The following is a 20,627-nucleotide window of genomic DNA, read 5'->3' as shown; positions in this document are numbered from 1 at the left end:
GCCTAAAGTCCCTTCTAGCCCTAAATGATAATCCAATGAATAAAAATTTGAAAAAAATAAAGGAGATGATCAAGGGTCTGTAACTGTTCACCAACCAAATGATAGGCATTAGACTTCAACATGAAATGCTCTCTCTGTGCCTTGGCAGTTGCCTACAAAGAGGGTGTAGAGCAACAGGAGAAAAGCCTTTGAAGAGCACAAAAGCTTCTAAACAGTTTCATTTGTTGAAGTGTGAGGATGTTAAAATACGAGACACATTATCAAGAGATGAAGTTCAAAGAGGCCCGAGCTCCGTGTTGGATAAACAGTAACATATGTACAGCCTCAGAGAGATTTCAGATGTGTTGCGAAGCAAGGCTCTGTCAGAAGAAAAATGTTCAGAGTTCAACTGTGAAAAATTCATTCGCATATTTGAAACAAACAGGTGTCGGGAGAGATCACCAATTTTCCGGGAGCCTTGCCACCAGATACCCCAAGAGCAAAGAGCAAAGAGAAGAGGAAAGGGGCTGAGGATCCTTGCAGATCAGGATTGCTGAGGGAGGATGAAAACCAACAGGTGTCCTGGAGAAGTATTTCAATGTTCACAAAAGATGTTTTCCTATAAGGAGGAAATCAAGGTGCTGGAAACATTTTAAATCCAGCCTCTGAGCAGACTTTCTGAAGAAGTGGACCAGTATTGGGCAGAATTCACAGAGCACTAGGGAAATGAAGGTAATTTGAATAACAAGAGAGAATATTTTATTCATGAAGGATAATAACCAAAATAGTAACAGCCAGCATTTATAAAGCACTTTTAGGTTTACAAAATGCTTTATGTAAGTTGTTTTATCTGGTCCTCCCAGCAATCCTGGAAGATTGTCCCATTTTACAGGTGAAGAAACTGAGACTGAGAGAGGTTGTCACTAGCCTGGGGTCACATAGCCAGTAAGTGTCTGAGGCAGAATTTGAACTTGGCTCTTTTTCGTAGCAAGACCAGCACTCTAAGTACTATACTACCTAGCTGCCTAGGTGAAATAAAATAAATACAGTTGCATTGATTACAGTGATCTAGAACTGGAAAGGCTCATGGAGGCCACTGAATTCAACCTCCTTATTTTTTATTAATGAGGAAACTGAGACCCAGAGAATTGACGTAAAAGGTCATAGGATCATGACTGAGAGCTAGATGGGACCTCGAAGATCATCAATCTAATCTCTTCACTTGACAGATGAGAAAGCCAAGAGACCTACTGTGGGTGCTCAATAAATGTTGAATGGCTCAGTGATAAAATGATATTTACTGAGTCAAAGTGAAAACATAACAGTATCAGAAACTTGACTGAGGATTAGAGAGAGTTCATGTTCACGACTGGACCTGATCAAACTGTAGTGTACTTTGTCTTTAACACACTAAGTTCCATTTCATTCCGTTCAACAAATTATTTAATAATCCCTCTGCCATCTTTCTATCTTATCCCTTCTCCCCTCTCCAGGCATGTTGAATTCTCTGATCACTTGTGGCTAGAGTCCCTGAAGCATCCCTGATTATACTTATTATACTTCCTTCCCTCCTCCAGTAACGAAGATCTTTTTTTTTGTGCCTTTTTTTTTGATTTTTAAAAATTTATTTATTTTTAGTTTTCAACATTTACTTCCACAAGATTTTGAGTTCCAAATTTTCACCCCATCTTGCCCCTCCCCCACCCCAAGATGGCATGCATTCTGAATATCTCTTCCCCTAGTCTGCCCTCACTTCTATCTCTCCCTCCCTTCTCTTATCCCCTTCTCCTTCTACTTTCCTGTAGGGCAGGATAGATTTCTGTACCCCATTTCCTGTATTTCTTATTTCCCAGTTGCATGTGAAAACATTTTTTAAAATGTGTTTTTAAAACTTTGGGTTCCAAATTTTTTCCCTTCCTCCCTCCCCACTCACCCTCATTGAAAAGGCAAGCAACTCAATATAGATTATACATATGCAGTTATGCAAAACACTTCCATAGTAGTCATGTTGTGAAAAACTAATTCTGTTTCCCTTAATCCTATTCTGCCCCCCATTTATTCTATTCTTTCTTTTGACCCTGTCCCTACTCAGAAGTGTTTGCTTCTGATTACTCCCTTTCCCAATCTGCCCTCCTCTCTATCATTCCCCTACTGTCTTGTCCCCTTCTCCCCCTATTTTCATATAGGGTAAGACAGATTTCCATACCCAATTGAGTGTGTATGTTATTCCCTCCTTAAGCCAAATCCTATGAGAATAAGATTCACTCATTGCCTCTCACCTTCCCTGTTTCCCCTCCACAGTAAGAGCCTTTTCTTTCCTGTATTTTTTTTTGTGATCTAGTTTACCCCATTCTACCTCTACCTTCCTCCTTCTCCCAGTACAATCCTCTCTCACCCTTTAATTTTATTCTCCAGATATGACCCCTTCATCTTCAACTCACCCTGTGCCCTCTATCTTATAGATATGTATGTAGGTGTGTGTGCACACACACACACACACACACACACACACACACACACACATACATGTATTTTTTCCCTCCAACCACCCTAATACTGACAAAAGTCTCATGAGTTATAAATATCATCTTTCCAAGCAGGAATGTAAACAGTTCAACCTTAATAAGTCCCTTACAATTTCTCTTTCCTGTTTCCACTCTTCATGTTCCACTTGAGTCTTGTATTTGAAAGCTCTGGTCTTTTCATCAAGAATGCTTGAAAGTCCTCTATTTCACTGAATGACCATTTTTTCCCCTGAAGGATTATACTCAGTTTTGCTGGACAGGTGATTCTTGGTTGTAATCCTATCTCCTTTGCCCTCTGGAATATTATATTTTATGCCCTACGGTCCTTTAATGTAGAAGCTGCTAAATCTTGTGTTATCCTGATTGTGTTTTCACAATACTTGAATTGTTTCTTTCTGGCTGCTTGTAATATTTTCTCCTTGACCTGGGAATTTTGGAATTTGGCTACAATATTCCTAGGAGTTTTCCTTTGGGGATCTCTTTCAGGAGGAGATTGGTGGATTCTTTCAATTTCTATTTTGCCTTCTGGTTCTAAATATCAGGGCAGTTCTTCTTATAATTTCTTGAAAGATGATGTCTAGGCTCTTTTTTTATCATGGCTTTCAGATAGTCCAATAATTTTTAAATTATCTCTCCTAGATCAATTTTCCAGGTCAGTTGTTTTTCCAATGAGATATTTCACATTGTTTTCCAATTTTTCATTCTTTTGGATTTGTTTTACGGTATCTTGATTTCTCATAAAGTCACTAGCTTCCAATTGCTCTATTCTAATTTTTAAGGAAGTATTTTCTTCAGTAAGCTTTTGGACTTCCTTTTCCTTTTGGCCAATTTTGCTTTTTAGGGCATTCTTCTCCTCATTGGCTTTTTGGACCTCTTTGGCCATGTGGGTTAGGCTATTTTTTAAGATGTTATTTTCTTCAGTATTTTTGTGAGTCTCCTTTAGCAAGCTATTGACTTGTTTTTCATGATTTTCTTGCATCAGTCTCATTTCTCTTCCAGTTTTTCCTCTACTTCTCTTACTTGCTTCTCAAAATCCTTTTGAGCTCTTCCAAGGCCTGGACTGATTCATATTTTTCTGGAGACTTTGGATGTAGTAGCTTTGACTTTGTTGTCTTCTTCTGCTTGTATGTTTTAATCTTCTTTGTTACCAAAAAAAGATTCTATGGTCTGACACTCCTTGTGAGGTTTGCTCATGATCCCAGCCAATTACTTAAGTTATAAACTCTTTATTAAGGTAGAGGTCTGCTTCCAATGTGGAGAATGTACTGTCTCAAGCTTCAGGGGTTTGTACAGCTGTTTTCAGAGATACTTCTAGGGACCTGTAAATTTCCAGTTCTTCCAAGGTGGTATAATAAGGGGTGAGGCGTTTACTCCTTTCCTGACCTGTGCTCTGATCTATGAGTGACCACAAACACTCTTTTCTGTCTTGGAACCGTGAGGAGGATTTTCTCTTCACAGCCACTACAAGCTCTGCCACACCAGCACTCCTCCTCACCCCAGGACCATTCCTTAGAATGCAATCCAGATCCAAGCATGGGCAAAGCAAGAGATTCCTGCCTTAGCACTGGCAAAGAGATCCCTGAAAGTACCCTCTGATCAGCCACTCGATTCCCCCTCAGTCTGTGGGCTGGAAGCTCAGGAGGCAGCTGCCATCCCGTGGACATGCTTGGGAACTAGGGCTGAGACCTAGCTTCTCTCTCACTGCAGAAACAGAATTAATACATGTTTATTAACTGAGTCCAGCAAAATATGCCATGTGAAAAATAAGCTTTTCAAATGTATGGATATTATTGTGATTAATAATATAAATTCATTTTAAAGTATTATTGAATCAAGGGTAGTTTTGCTAATCAAAATCTTGGGCGTTTGCAAATTTGAATTTTATCTTTATCAGATAGATATAAGATATAGAAGATATAAGAAATGGGAAGCCCTGAAAGTTTGAGTTGTTTGTTTTTCTTTTAAGTAAAAGAGATCATACCTATGCCTTAGAAATATAGGACATCTTAATTTTCCTTAGGCATTTAAGAAGCACTGAATGAGACTTATTTAAATATGGTGCTTGATAAAAATCATACATGAATGTATGAGGAAAATAAAAAAATAAAATTTTCCTAAATAAGAGTAAAGAGGCAGCTTAGATTTAGTCCAGATTTTCTCAAACCATAATTGTTCTGCATATCTGGGGCTTACAACCCCCAAGGAAGTTAGAGATGGATTTCTGGGTAGTAGGTAGATGTGTCATACAGTATGGGATGTTAGATTAAGAATGAATTTCCTGACCATGGAAATGGTTTGTCTGAGGCATGGACATAGAGATAAAAGATCAAAGTTCTAAATCATTCAGAATGACATTTACACCACTGGGTACATATCCCTGTTGGAATGCAGAGTGATATTTTCTCTGCTGCTTTCAGCCCCCAGCTCCTCTCTCATAGCCCTCATTTACATCTCTCCCATCTCATTTCTTCCTTTTTCATAATGTTCTTTCTTCTTTTCCCTCTCCTCCTCCCTATTTTGCTTGTTTTTCTCCCTTTCCCAGAAATCCCCATGGCCTTAGGACATTTTCCATTGCTCTTGACATTTTCAGTTGCTACAGAGGTAGTCACAATGCTGGAAAACAAGCACATGTTTTCAGAGAAAAGTTATTTTCCAAGTGCTGCCTCTCATTTGAAGAAAAGAGACATGGTGATTTTCAAGACTTCGACACTTTGATGAAATGCAACAGCTCAGATCACAACTCTAAGCCTGTTTCTTGGGACCACAGGGCCTAAAAGAGACAAGGAGAGAGACAGCCCTTCTCCATACCCAGCTCAGTTCATGGTGCCCACGCTGTGTGTGAACAGGATTGTTACCCCCTCTGGATGCCACAGAGAAGAAAGAAATTGTCCCAGTCTGGTTGTTTTATAGATGCGTCCTATTCTGACAACACACCCAATGGAAACCACTAAAGGAATGCAGAGAGTCTTCTCCCAGAAGCAGGGTGTTCTAATGTTAGGTGACCCGAGCACATTGCAGCAAAGCCCTTATCACAATAGAATATTTCAAGTAGAGGTAAAGATTTTTGCATTAACAACATATATGCATGTGCACACACACACATATACACCCCTATATTATATATTCTGATACTGTTGCTTATTTGTTACATTCTTGAATTTTTAAAGAGGCTTCGCTACACAAGATCCAACCCTATAGAGCTATATGTATGGATAAGGTAACAGACACCTGAAAGACCTTGCAGTTATGCCCTACCCCCTGATTGCCCAACATATGCACGTATTACATATTGGTTCTTCTTGTTGTTTAGTCATTTCAGTCATGTCAGATGTTTCATGACCCGTTTTTTGTTTTGTTTTGGTTTTTTTGGCAAAGATACTGGAGTGGTTTGCCATTTCCTTCTCCAGCTCATTTTACAGATGAGGAAACTGAAGCCAAAAGAGTTAAGTGACTTGCTCAGGGTCACACAGCTAATAAGTATATAACATCAGATTTGAACTCAGGTCTTCCTGACTCTAGGTCCAGTGCTCTATCCACTGTGCCACCAATCAAGAAATGTATGAATATATATATTTTTATATAATATATGACTATATATATTTTTATTGCTGGTATCCCATAAAAGGGTTAGAATGCTGAAGGGGGGAAAAAAACAAAAAATACAGAGGGAAGCATAACTGATGGCAGAATTTATCCCATCCCCCTGCTTCAACTTTAGTCGGGTTCAAATAGCACTTGTTTCTAAAGTATGTTATTTTATTTTATTAAAAACTGTATCAGATTGATTTAATCTTCTTCCTTATAAGTACCTGTGACTGACCCTATCCTGAATATATCCTTGTACCCTTTGCTTGCATCATGGGGGTGATGGGATAGCTCTGGGAGGCAGATAGCAAAGGGTGTCTTTTTCTAGCACAGACCTGAGATCCCAACCCCCAGTCCATTGTTAGAGAGCATTCCATTTCTAAGTGGGGGAATAACCATGAGCTATTCATATGTTTCATAACAACACTTCTGAGTATAGAATCACTACATACCTGGATGCTTCAAAATTCTCTATCAGATAATGAACCCAAACCTGGTGACCGTGAAGGTTACACATGGATTTTTTCCATAGTTTTTGTCCTTTTATCCTGGTAATTAGCATAGTCTGTGGCACACAATAGACATATAATAAATGCTCATGGGGCAGCTAGGTGGCAGGGAAGATAGAGTGCTGACCTAGAGTCAGGAAGACCTACATTCAAATCCAGCCTTGGACACTTAACTAGCTTTGTGACTTGGGGCAAATCACTTAACGTTTACCTGAGTTTCCTCATCTGTAAAATGAGCTGGAGAAGGAAATGGCAAACTACTCCAGTTTCTTTGTGAAGAAAACCCCAAATGGGGCCATGAAGAGTTGGACACAACTGAAACGACTGAACAACAACAACAAATTCTAACTGATTGATTAGAAATAATATCTTAAAATTAGAGCTCTTCAGGCATAGAACCACAGAGGCAAAGTCTCTGAGCTACTCTGCATGGATACTTCATGTTTTAAATTAACATGTTTGGTACCACAGGCTCAGGAGATATGTTCCTACCTTCATCCCCAGAACTGGAGCTGGCATGACTTGGGGAAAAGAATCTTCTACATTGAGAGACAGAAGCAACTACATTTCACTCTAGATAGGTCCAGCCAACTGTACTCATATAACTCCATAGATAGATCTGGATCTGTAATTTTACCTGTAAAGGTGTGGAAACTCCTTCTACCAATTCAGAGTGGCAACTCTTCTGTAACTCAGAGTCTGTAAATGTTGCATGGTCACTGAGAGGTCCAGTGACTTGCTAATGATCTCAAAGTTAGTATACAAGAGAAGCAACCAAAGTGCATCCTTGACTCCTTTGTTGACTGTCCATCCATTAAATCTCTTTTATTCGAAGGTATCTCAGCATAATAGTGAAGTTAAAGACATGAATATGTGTAGGATATTACTTCTATCTAGACGGGTTTAATATTTTCACTGCCATATAAACTTCAGAAGTAGAGACTAATAATAATAATGATAGTAGTTCATAGAACACTATAGAATAATAATAGCAGGATAATGACTGGTCCGCAAAAGATTTCTATCTGAACACTATCAAAAAAGATAAGCTTAAAATAATTATAATCATAATAATCAGAATATGGGCTTATATTCAATTGCAAAAAAATACCCCATAACAACAATAGTTATTATGCTTATCTTGCAATAGTCCATAGAAAATAATAATAGCAAAACAGTATTTTTTCACAGGACTATCAAAAAGATGCAAATAAACATGTATAACCTACACTAAATTGCTTACTATATTAGGGAGAAGGAGGGGAGAGAAGGGAAGGAGGAAGAAAATCTGGAACTCCAAATTTTAAATGAATTTTAAAATTTGTCTTTACATGTAATTAGAAAAAAATAAAATCCTATAGAAATTTTAAAAGATGGAAATAATAAGCCACAGGAGAAGACTTGGATTAGCACCATGGTTATGGTGACACAACAATTTCTATGAATCAAAGAAATAAATGAGATGGTATAGGTTTGTAAATTGGCCCTATGTGAAACCATCATGGGAGAATCAGCTTGACTTAGGGAACAATAAAGTGGGTGTTGTTCCTCTACATTTTAGTTGGTTCAGTGGGTAAGGTACTGGATCTGGAATGAAGAAGAGCAAAGTTCAAATTTGGCCTCAGACCTTTATTAGCAATCAAAAGTCTCAACGTCTCTCAACTTCAGTTTCATCATCTGTGAGGATAAAATGAGATAATATTCGTAAAAGCACTTTGCAAACCTCAATGTACTATAGAAATGCTAATTATTATTATTATCATACCACAAGAAGACAGGATATATTGGAACAAAGTAGAAATGCCAATACCCCACCTGCTAGATATACATAAAACAGACTAAAGATGCTTTCATTATGCAATAATTGAACATCATAACACTACCAGGGATTGAATGAGGGTTGGAAGTAAGCATTTATTAAGTACCTATCATATCTCAGGAACTGTGTTAAGCACTTTACAAACATTATCTCATTTGATCTGGAAACATATCTTGCTAATTATAAGAAAGGACTTTGTTTATTATTGAACAAATCATTTGGAAACTCCATAAGATTAATATCACCTTTATCGATGATCACAAAGCTTTTGACTCAGTTCTGCACTAACAGCTTAGTCATGTATTGTAAATATTTGATGTTTACATGGAAAATTGTTTTCTATTTTAAAACATACACAACAACGTAAGAATGTTTAAACCAACACAACAATGTCAACAACAATTTATGTAAAATGTAGCATCTTCCAGGGAAGCAGTTTAAACCTGTGTATGTGGTTTTGCCTGGCACTAATTATATTACTGTCAGTATTGAATAAAATCAAAATCTGATTTTCTAGTCAAAGAGGGAACTATACCAAAACCTCGTGTTAATCATTTGATGTACATGGATGACAAGTTTTAATATTCCACTGAAAAATCTCTTTAAACAGTCATTTAATCTCATGAAAACTTCTTCAATGAAATCAGAATATCATTTGGACTTGTTAAGTATAAAATTCTTTATGTGTGCCAAGAAAGAATAGGAATGAACAATTCTGAGCTTGAATCCAGAGATCAAGCTGAACCTATGAAAGGCAGTATTTAAAAATACCTATCTTCTCCAAGTAAGACATATTGAGTATACAGCTTTCAAAAAGAAAGCTGAGGCTGAGTACCAAAAGAGATCGAATAGTATCCTGAAGTAAAAGCATAAAGAGAAGAGTACATTTAAGGCAATTAGAACCTATTGATGTACATAGGATCTGAACAAAAACCTGTACAAAGTTAGCAGGACACACAGGGCTCATTGCACCAAGGCAGCTGTGGAAAAATGAATACTTTCTAATCAGAAAAGAGGAAGAAAATTGTCAGATGTTTTCAGAGCCCATAATCAACATAATAAAAATTTATGAAAATATTTTTGGAAAAGAATTTTACAGAGCAATAGTAATGACTGGAAATATGTATTAGCCGCTGACTTTTTAAAATACAACAAGAAATGGTTTGCCTCTGGATGGAGCCTATGAAGCAGCTAACGTCCAAAAGCGAAATCAAAGTGTGTTGACGTAAAGTCAACCAATAATATGCCAAAATAGAAGTATCAAACAAATGGATGAGTTGTGAATTTGTTTATAGAAACAATACGGTTTGTGATAGCAATTCGGAATCAAATCATTACCAAAAGAAAATACAGATGGGTTATGATTAAGAATCTGGATTTATTGACTGATGCTGATTATGCAATGAGGTGGTGGAAACTGTGTCGTGTATAATGATAGGAAGCAAAACTTTAGCACCTACTGGATATTTAGAAAGACATGATTGGGTACATAGAGTAATGCACCAGAAGTTCTCTATCCTTTGTAACTTAGCAGACAACAAATCCCAATACTGCAAATATAAACCTCAAAATATCTTTGAGAATTTGACAACTAAAATTCAACAAGTATTGGGACCAGAGATTCATAACAGATGGAACCCTTGTCTACAATCAGTTAGATATGACAATGACCCATAAAAAATTTAAGAATGATGTTCTTAATAAATATTGCCATAACCTACAGATTATATTATGGAATAAAGACCTTTCAAAATGTAGGGACCCAATGGAAGAAATTCAGACTTTTGTATGAATAGGTCAATGTACTTATAATCGCAGTTGTCCAGTCTGGTATTGCTCTGAAGAAGCTTTTGTTGAGTCTATAGAAGATAAATTTATGTCCCAAAGCTCTTATTCGATTACAAAAAATAGTTATTTTATCCACATGCACCATAGCCCATAGAACATCAGCTATAAAAGAATAAATACAGAATTGTGACTATTTTCTCCTCTGATCATTTCTATCTGAACCCTATCAAAATGATAAGAAGAATGTGGTAACAGTGATGGCATTTACACAGAAATTTAAATCTTGCAGAACATTTTACATTTACCATGACAAAAGCTGAGTTTGATGTTTCCACTCTCTGATGCAGTCCAGTAATCCCTAGCCAGCCCCAAACATTAGTCTATGCTCTTCTTCCAAGTTCTAAAACATTTTTCATAATACCGTTCAGACAGTTGGATGATCTTAAGACAGAATGCTTTACTTCATTTTTGTGAAAACACTATCCTCCACATGGTCAATTTCTTAGTCATTAGAAGGTAGAAAATACTTTCTACAATACAAGGTATCTCTAAATTCTTACATGCTATTGATATACATCTTAATAGCTTGCTTTTCTTAAAGGCAGAGAGACGTGAATGAGGTTGCTTGATTCTGTGCCATGGTGATAATGATGATCAACTAAGGAGGTGCATTACTGGCAGAACTGGTATGTGCATTGAGATGCAAAGCAGCGCCAAGAAACAATATAAAGTATGAGAACAAGCAGTCTGAGTCACGATCTATTGAAGATTCAAAATTGTACACTTCTGTCTCTATATATAGCATGTCAAAAGTGTCATTTCTGCTGTCAGGCAAACTTTTTAGATTGTCACCTCCATCAGTATAGCAGCAACAATGGCATGTCTTCATATTATCTGCATTTGAATTCTATGGCAAGATTTGATTTATCCCTCCGGCGCATTTGACTGGGGAAACAGGGTAGGAGAGCCTTTGGGGGAAAAAAAAAAGATCACTGATTTTTGCTTGTGCTTAAAGTGGAATTGCTGGAGTTGACATCGTCTAGAGAGTGTTGTACATTTTTGGATTTGGCTGTCAGAAAGTGTTCCAAGTATGGTGTGAAAGATGTATAATATTCTTTGAGCAATGCTATTTTTCTAACTGGTATGAATATGGGTTTGAAAACAGAATGTGAGTTCTCTAGTTAATAATCCTTCTGTGTCCTGATTATACAGCTGAGGTGCTGGAGGCAAGGTGCTGTCACATTTTCAAATGCTGGGGAAGAGAAAAACATTTTTCTTTTTTTAAGGGTCAGATTTTTCCCCCCTCCTCTTTTTAATTTTTACTTTTCTTGGGAAATATTTTTGGATCCTCTTGGGTAATAGTCACTGTTTGTCCAGGAGCTTTAGAAAAGAAATTTCTGTTTTGTTCCACAAGGTAAAGGCAATCCTAGTAGCTGACTGCAGCTAATTGAATGATCTCCCCACTTCTCCCCCCCACCACCACCACGTTATTACTTGGTGCAAAAGAATTTAGTCACCTAGAACTGTACAGGAATTTAGTACTCCACAACTGACCTTACCAAGATCTCATGGAAGGAAAAACCTTGCAATATTTCTTTTAAAAGAATTATATTTCAACAGGTATATGCATTCAACAGGTCCTTAAACAGACTATACACTGAAAATTCTTCTGGGCTCAGAGGTAAAAAAGACACTACTTGCCCTGGAAGAGTCTAAAAAATCTACGCTATAACTAGAGAGCAGTATAATTTGTGACTTATTAAGTCAATGATCAAAGAACTGAGATGTTCTTCTGAGGAAGGATCCCTGAAACCTTTTACACTAGCACTCCAGTCTATGTACATTCTAACCTTGACTGCAGTGGTATTTGACATTTACTCATTCAGTGAACTGATCTTCTGCAGCAGGCATTTCCTGGTCCACAGATGTTATTACCCTTCTATCCAAGGATGCTTTGGGTATATTTTGTCATAGATAGATAGATAGATATCTGAATAGAGTAATCAGTCGTTACATCAATCAAAAGAGATAGATCTAGATAGATAATAGGTATATCTATTATCTATCTATATATTTATATATCTGTCTTTCTGAAAGATAGAGGTCACACAGTCCCTGTCATCAAGAGTTCACATTTCGATTAGATCAATCAACATATAAATCAACTGATAGAGATATATCTACATTTATCGAGATGTCTTTATATGTAGTCTCTATACCTATCTAGATATACCTGTATTGATTGATCTATCAGAACGTAAACTCTTGATGGCAGGAAATGTGCGACTTTTGTCTTTCTGTTCCCAGTATGTAGCACAGTTATTGTCCCATAGTAAGAACTTAATAAATGCTTATTGATTGAAGGATCTGTTGATACAATAGCTTCTAAACGCATATGTTTACATATATATGTACATATATGTATATATCATATATATGTATACGGCACTGAGGGTGATACACAGTTCAGATAAGAAATAGTACCTCCAATCAGGCAGCTAGTAGGGGCATATAACATAAGCAAAGGTAACTATAATACATAGCATTGTATATATTCCACTGGTGAATGAAACATACATTATATCAAGTCAAATGGGGAGGTCTTTACTGACTAGGGCAGGGGGAGAGTCAAGGTAGGCTTCACAGAGAAAGCAGCATCTGAATTGTTTTCTAAAAGATGAGTAGAAATTCTAAGCATGGGGAATAATATAAGCAAAGGAATGGGACCAGACGAGATTACTGAAAGAAATAGTGTAGAGAGATAACATAGCCTAGGACAGAGACCTGGGGTGTGATCACATTTAGGGAATGAAACATAAATATCAATCTAGCAAAGGAAGCTAACAAAGATGCAGGTCTGACAATGTCATTTTACCCCCTCCCAATCAAAATTATTACCTCCAGAATCAAATATAAAATTCCATTTGACTTTTAAGTGCTTAATGACCTGGTCCTTCCTGTCTTTCCAGTCTTCCTACACCTTACTTGCCTGCTTGTACTCTGTGATCCAATGACATTGTATTCTTTACTATTCCTCAAATAAGACACCATCTCCCAAATTGATGGTTTTTCACTGGCTGCCTCCCAAGCCTAGAATTTTCTCCCTCATTCTGTCTCGTAGCTTCTTTGACTTCCTTCAAGGCCTAGTAAAAATTCTAACTTATATAAGGAATCTTTCCTTATCCCCCTTGAAGTAAATTCCTTACCTTTATTGATTATCTCCAATTTATCTTGTATATCTCCTTTTTGCACATAGTTGTTTGAATGTTGTCTCCCCCGTTCAACTGTGAATTCCTTGAGAGCAGGTCCTTTTTTTTTCCTTTCTGGCATATAAATATCACACGCTGTGCAGGTGTGTTACATTGTGAGTGACTAGTTGTTTAAATAGAGAACACCTTGATAGGGAGCTTTAGACTCTTCCACGGCAAGTAGTGTCTTTTTTACCTCTGAGCCCAGAAGAATTTTCATTGTATAGTCTGTTTACGGACCTGTTGAATGCACATACCTGTTGAAATATAATTCTTGTTAAAGAAACATGGCGTCTGGCTCATAGTAGGTGCTTAATAAATGCTTCTTGGCTTGACTTGACATATAGATAGGAGAAAAATGAATGAAAACAGTCTCATGAAAACTTAGGAATGAAGCATATTCAAGAGGATAAGGTGGTCAATAGTTCCAAATGCTGTGAAGTGATCAAAAAGAATGAAGAAAAGATCAATAGACTTATCAATTAAATTACTTTGGTGATCTTGGAGAGAGTAGTTTGTTGAGTGACAAAAAGAGAATTAGGATTCCAAGGGGCTGAGAAGTGTGTGAGAGACGTGTTCCCTCGCCCCAAGTATCCTTTCTCCAAATTAAACATCTTCAGTTCTTTCAACTGAGCCTCATGGATCACAATTGCAAGGCCATTCCTCATTCTGATTGCCCTAATCTATATGTTCTGTAGTTTATCAATATCATTCTTGCTTTTGTTTTGTTTTTTTTTTGGCTAGGCAATGGGGTTAAGTGACTTGCCCAGGGTCACACAGCTAGTAAGTGTTATGTGTCTGAGGCCGAATTTCAACTCAGGTCCTTCTGAATTCAGGGCTGGTGCTCTGTCCACTGCGCCACCTAGCTGCCCCTATCAATATCATTCTTAAGAGATGGAAACCAGAACTGAACCACAGAACTGTGGTCTTAGGATTTCATTAGCTCTTTTGAATGCCATTCCATACTGTTAACTCATACTATTCCTGTGCTCCTCTAAAACCACCAGTTTTTTTCCCCCAAACGTAAAGCTGCCTTACCATATCTCCTCCAATTTGTGATTTTTTAAAAAATACAGGTGTAAAAACTTACATTTATCCCTGCTATTAAATATGGCCCAATATTCTAGCCTATCAAGCTATTTCTATATGCTAAATCTGCCATCCAGTTTGTTAGCTACCCCTGCTGCCTTTGTGTCCTGTGTACAAAATATATGTATATGATATAGTAAGCGTATCCCATAGACTTTTATCCAAGTCATTGATTAAAGTGTTACATACTGCAGAGCTAAGGGAATATATTTATGCCGATTCACTAGCACACTCTCTTCAAGTTGTTATTCAACAGTTAGTGATTAGAATACCTGAGTAGTCATAAAATCTGTTCAAAACCACTTTACCATACGAATGTTTGGCCTACGTTTCTCCACTTTGTCTATAAGAATGCCAGGATTGTTCAGATGCTTTGCTAGACTAAAGATAAACAATACTTACAATATCCCCTGGATCTACCTTGTAAAAAAAAAACATTAGATTTTTCTTGACCTGTTCTTGATAAAGCCATGCTTGCTTTTTCATCACTGCTTCTTTTTCTGCATGTTCACTAACCATCCCTTTAATAATACATTTTGGAATTTTGCTATTATAACAGCAACGATATCTGAGAAATGGACCTACATATAGCCACTCCAACAACGCCACACAGTATTACCCATTTAACAGGGCAAGTAAATACCAACCCACTCTCTGGGTTGGTTTGCTTAGTCTAACCTTTCTTTATCTTGGCAGATCTAGGTTTTCAGAGAGAGAATACTATTGCAGTGTTATATTACGGTTCTCTGAGTGGCCTTGTTAAAAAGAAACAAACTTCCTCTACTTACCACTGTAGCGCTTGGGTCCCTATCAAGGTGTTCTCTATTTAAACAACTAGTCACTCACAATGTAACACACCTGCACAGCATGTGATATTTATATGCCAGCCACTCATAATAATGACATTTTTAGATTTTAAAAACCAATCACTTAGCAGTAAGACAGAAGATTACATCATAATACTCAAGTACTTAAATAATAAGATATGTCATAATTTCCACATAAACTTGGGTCACATTGACTCATCAATGCACTCAGTATCTATTGGGGAGGGTGGGCACACACTTTTAGGAATTAAGCAAAGAAGCATATGAGAAAGGAAAACTCATGTGCTTGTGGTATCTGAAAGCTCTGATATACAGGCTTTCATGTCACTGATCCATTTACGAGTACCTGACTACACAAATTGATTCTCTGTTCTCTGCTTTTCTGTTGGTCCTTATTGCTTTTCAGATAATCAAAACCTCTTGCTCTTCAACTTATGATCAGCCTAGAAAAGGAGTTCAGAAATATTTACCTTAAAGTGAATTAAAGTTCTCTTTAAGCTGGACAAGGGCAAAGCTCACCAGATTGTCAATCTCTGGGTTATACGTAGCAGATCAGCTAGCTATTCCCTTACCGAGATGCTTTATTGTAAAATCAGAATAGAGCTCATAGCAGTGCAGCTAAAGTGGACTCTGTAAGTCAGGCAAACAAACTTAGCCAGAACACCACGTTACAGAACAACTTCAATCTTCTCCTCTGCTTTTCCTTCTCAAACCAGAGGTGGCAGCAGACAGCAACAGGCACTAATGGGAAGGCTCATTCCTCACTAATTCTAGATGGTACTAAAGGACAATAGATCTCACTGATGCTCAACTCATGAAAGCAATTCTTTCTCCCACCAGTCAGGAATCAGTCTGGTGAAGCCTGCTATCAGTTCACTGCTTCCAGCTGCCACAGCTGTGACAGAGAAACCTTTTAGCTCCCTTCTAGTTCTTTAATTCTTCCCCTTAATTTTTAATCGGGTCTTCTCTCTTACTATCAGTTTCTTCAATCTTTAGTGGCTTAAATGAGAGCCCCTTAATTCCCAGTCATTTATCTTTTACTTAAAAAGTTACAATTCCCCACATTCCCCCCATGAAATTAATAGTCCTTTTAAATCATCTCTCAGAATCCAAAGGTTTATGATTTCTCTTTTTAGGTCAACCTCTTTAAACATAAAAGAATTAAGTGCAATATATTCTGAGGTTACCTCTGTACTTGTGAAGTCATTAATGATCCTCCAAACCATTAATTGTCCCTGTAGTAATAGATTTCATTTTTAATAAATAAAAGCTGTTTCTCTGCCTCTTTAAAATATCAAATGAGGCATTATTCTTCATCGTTCACAAGATGATTTGAATTCTTACATTTATGTGACAGTTCATTTCCTGTTCAAACTACTCAATTACTGTCTGAAAGCTGTGTTTCTTTATACACATGTTTTCTAATTTTTGTTAAACCAAAGTTCTTTTTCCACTCCTCTTAGGCATCATAATGTCAACTTATGTCAGTAGCAATATCTTACATCCTTTACCAAACTGATTTACCTGTTTTCCTTTACACTAAAATACTTTTTTTGCCCTTTCATTGCTTAACCATTCTACACAAAAAAGGTCTCAGTGGGCCAGTGTAACAGCAATGAAAGTCAATCTAACTCTTTTTTGACAGCTATTCAGATGCTTTCCACAAATCTTGATATGAAGTGGTTGCTTGACTATTTCTGGAACATCTCTAGTGACACGCCCAGCCCCTAGTCCAGAAAGGACCATACATCAGGTAGTAGTTGCTAATAGGGTGGTCCATTTGCAGAGGAATCTGACAAAGTCTCCTCCGGTCTCAGGTTAGTTCAGCATCAAGATGTCTGGAATACAATGAGAAGGTAGACAGTTCCAGTTTATCATTACCTCTACGGGAATCCCAGTCGACTTCAAGGTAATTCTAGAGTCCTAGAAGTGATCTGAGGTTAGGGAGATGATTCTGAGGGTTTCATTCTAGGAAAGCAAATCTTTTCGATCTTCCTTCCGGGCCTTATTGCTTTTACTTGGGTTGGTTACCAAGTTTATAGAACTAATGCCATTCACATCACCACAGTCATGCCATTTATCCTTTTTTAAGGGTGACCTAGAAAAATAGTGAGATACTCAAAACTATTCCATGATACTTTCCATGATGATTGGCAAATTTCTCAAGATATCTGAAAACTTAATATTCTGATTTGCTTATCAGCAGGAGGTTGTATGTTAGTAAAAGTCATTATGACTGTGAACTTCCCACTTTTACTCTTTGCCAAAAGCATTATTCCCACTTCCCATGAGGACTGAACTGCATCAAACCACCAGCCTTCTTCTCCTGCAATAGCCTGGTCTATTTGTACCAACTAAAGAGCCACAACACGGCTGCTGGGGCTACAGGATCCTATGGAGACTTTGCATTGAAGACCTTACGTTGTATTAGTTCCCAGTCCCAAAGTGGGAGAACGTTTAGGCTTATGAAAAGGAGACTGAACCTCTTGTGTTCATGTGCTTTGGGGGCCTTCGAGCTTTCTGCTAAGTTGGTACCATACAAAAAGTGCCTTTCTCACTGCATTGGCCCGAGGTCTGTTTATTTCTCTCTTTCAATGGAGTTGTCTGATATACTGCCAGTTTTCCTGGTTTCCAGGATGTTGCCCCTGTGGACATGCTGAAACTCATTTTACTTGCACCAAACAATGAATGGTCACTGCCTACCTACAGTGTCACTGTCAATATGGAGCTGGCAAGCCTCCCGGGACCTTTTCAAAGGAGGCCTGCGGATGTAAGTGAAGCTGGGGGGGGGGTTGCACATAGGGAGAAAAAAAAATCAAAGAGAATTAGAGATTTTTTTGTTCTGTTGTCTTTTCTGGCATTGTTTCTAATGATTTTATATAATATGGGTGGTTGATACCATTGCAATTATTTTCTCTTCCCCCTTCCTGCCTCACAATTTGAAAACGGAACTTCCAGTGATTTATTACTAATAATGTAGCAGCTAATGACTACATATCCCTTAAAAATCTATATTTACAAACTTGTTTAAATCCATATCACAGATCCAGGCTTGTCAGTTTTATGACATATGTGGTGTTTGGGTTTGAAAAGCAGAGGAGTTTCTAAGAGGTTCGTTGCTTTCCCCAAATCCCTTCCATGAAGTCTTCGGTCACGCTCATGTAGAAGTCAGCTTGACGAGTACCCAACACATGCTCATTTTGCCTGTGCCAGGATCTTCCTTCAAGTCTGTGGCCTATGGCATTCTAGCTGATGCGGTCTACATTGGCCACTCTCCGTTGTACATTTGGGGAGGGGGTGGGGGAGTGTTAGCTGAGCTCTGGCTCTGCTGTGATATAAAAACACTTTCAAAAGAAGAGCTTCTCTAAACACCTGGAATTCCTCTGTGATTGTGGCTAATTTTCAACTTATCCAAATAGCTGAGGAGCTTCTTAGAAATGTTTTTGGGGGGTGGGTAGGGGGGGATAAGGCATCCTCTCATAGTAAAAAAAAAAAAAAGCTATTATGTAATCATCAGACAAATTGAGGCCTGTAATAGAGTGATTGCTCCTGGATTATTTTTTTGCAGTCTCCAATTTCAGAAAAGTGCCTAATGAAGGCCCAAAGTTATCCAAAAGTACATGATACCAAAAGTAGCAGGAAGAAAAATGGCAAAGAATGTGGTATTTACTACAAAATGGCTCCAACAGCCTTTTAAGCTTTCCAGAGGCTTTGGATTTCTTAGTTTCTCCATACAGCAGTGGGAGATTCATATGCATGCTTGGATAGCTCACACAGAAAACTCCATAAAGCTATCCTCTTGCCTCAAAAAAAAAAGTATAATGTTCAGAGCTTAAAAGTACATTTTCCCAAAACTTTATTTGATATCTGGAATTGTGACATTCTCACCATCATTTTTATCATCCTCATCATCACTATAGCTAGCATTTTATAGCACTTTAAGGTTATAAAATGCCTATGAAATACTACCTGTCCTTTTATTCTCACAACTTTATTCTCATGAGAGACGTAGATGCTATTATCATCTCCATTTTACATATGAGGAAACTGAGGCAAACAGAAGTCAAATGACTTAGTAGGTCACATCTTTACTAAGTGTCTGGAGCTGGATTTGATTTTTTTTTTTGATGAGGTAATTGGAGTCAAGTGACTTGCCCAGGATCACACAGCTAGTGAGTGTTATGTGTCAGACGCTAGATTTGAAGTCAGGTCCTCCTGACTCTAGGGCCAGTGCTCTATCCACTGCACCACCTAGGAGCCCCCTGGAGCTGGATTTGGACTCGTATCTTCCTGACTCCATGTATAATGCTCTATTCAATGCACTACCTAGCTATCTATATCTCAGGGAGTATTGGGAATTTCTCCTTCCCACAAAATAAAGATATTTTAAAAAATCATATTTCTATAATACTCCAAAGGATATGTGATTTCATTAATACAAATATTCTCTCCAATTGTGCAGATCTCTTCTCATCCCTGACTGCCCATCTTTAAGACTCTTGTCCACGCACTACCATGACTTTGCCTCAAGAGGTCCACCAAAAGCCCTTCTTTGATTTGTTTTTTATATCATGAGAATACCAGTCGAGCACACAGATTGTTTATCAGCTACCCTTTGTCCTAATGTATAACCAGTCCAACCTTTTTATCAGTCATACATTTCTCTACTGAAATTTTACATGCCCTGTGCATATTTCCTGGCTGGAAAGGTATTGTAACACGCTCACATCCACCATGCTCCTCTCTATTGGCTGATGTTCAATTTTAGTTCTTCAGATACTGTATAGCAGCAGTTGTTCACCAGGGGTCTGTGAACCTCCAAGGGGTCTTTGTGAGGAGTGAGGAGGCCCTTACTGATTAGATTAAATTACAGGTCCATCGAAATATCAAAGTAATTAAAGAGGGTTTCATATCATTTGGAAGTTTATTTCAATTTTGCATTTATTTATGTTGGTGAATTTTTAGTATTTAATTTGATGAGACGGCATAGTGCCTACACTCACTTTTTGGAGGACACTTTCTCAAACCAGCAGCCAGCTAGAAGAGGTCCTCTTGTGTGGCCACCTCAGTCATCCAGTCTATCTCCATTAGATGTTTTTTTTTTCCTGTAAGGCTACTTCAAAATATCATGTATGCATCAAAAACTCAATCTTTGGTTGATTCTAAGGCCTAGATTACAATGCAATCCTTTCAGTCATTGAACAACAGCTAATTAAAGTTTTTACAAAGTTCAAACATTGAAAAGAGTGACATAGAAA

Source organism: Phascolarctos cinereus, unplaced genomic scaffold (genome assembly GCF_003287225.1).
Source record: "Phascolarctos cinereus isolate Bilbo 61053 unplaced genomic scaffold, phaCin_HiC Scaffold_3;HRSCAF=262, whole genome shotgun sequence".
In the NCBI taxonomy this organism is placed as follows: domain Eukaryota; kingdom Metazoa; phylum Chordata; class Mammalia; order Diprotodontia; family Phascolarctidae; genus Phascolarctos; species Phascolarctos cinereus.
The sequence above is the reverse complement of the archived record's forward strand: the minus strand, read 5'-3'. Positions refer to the sequence as shown.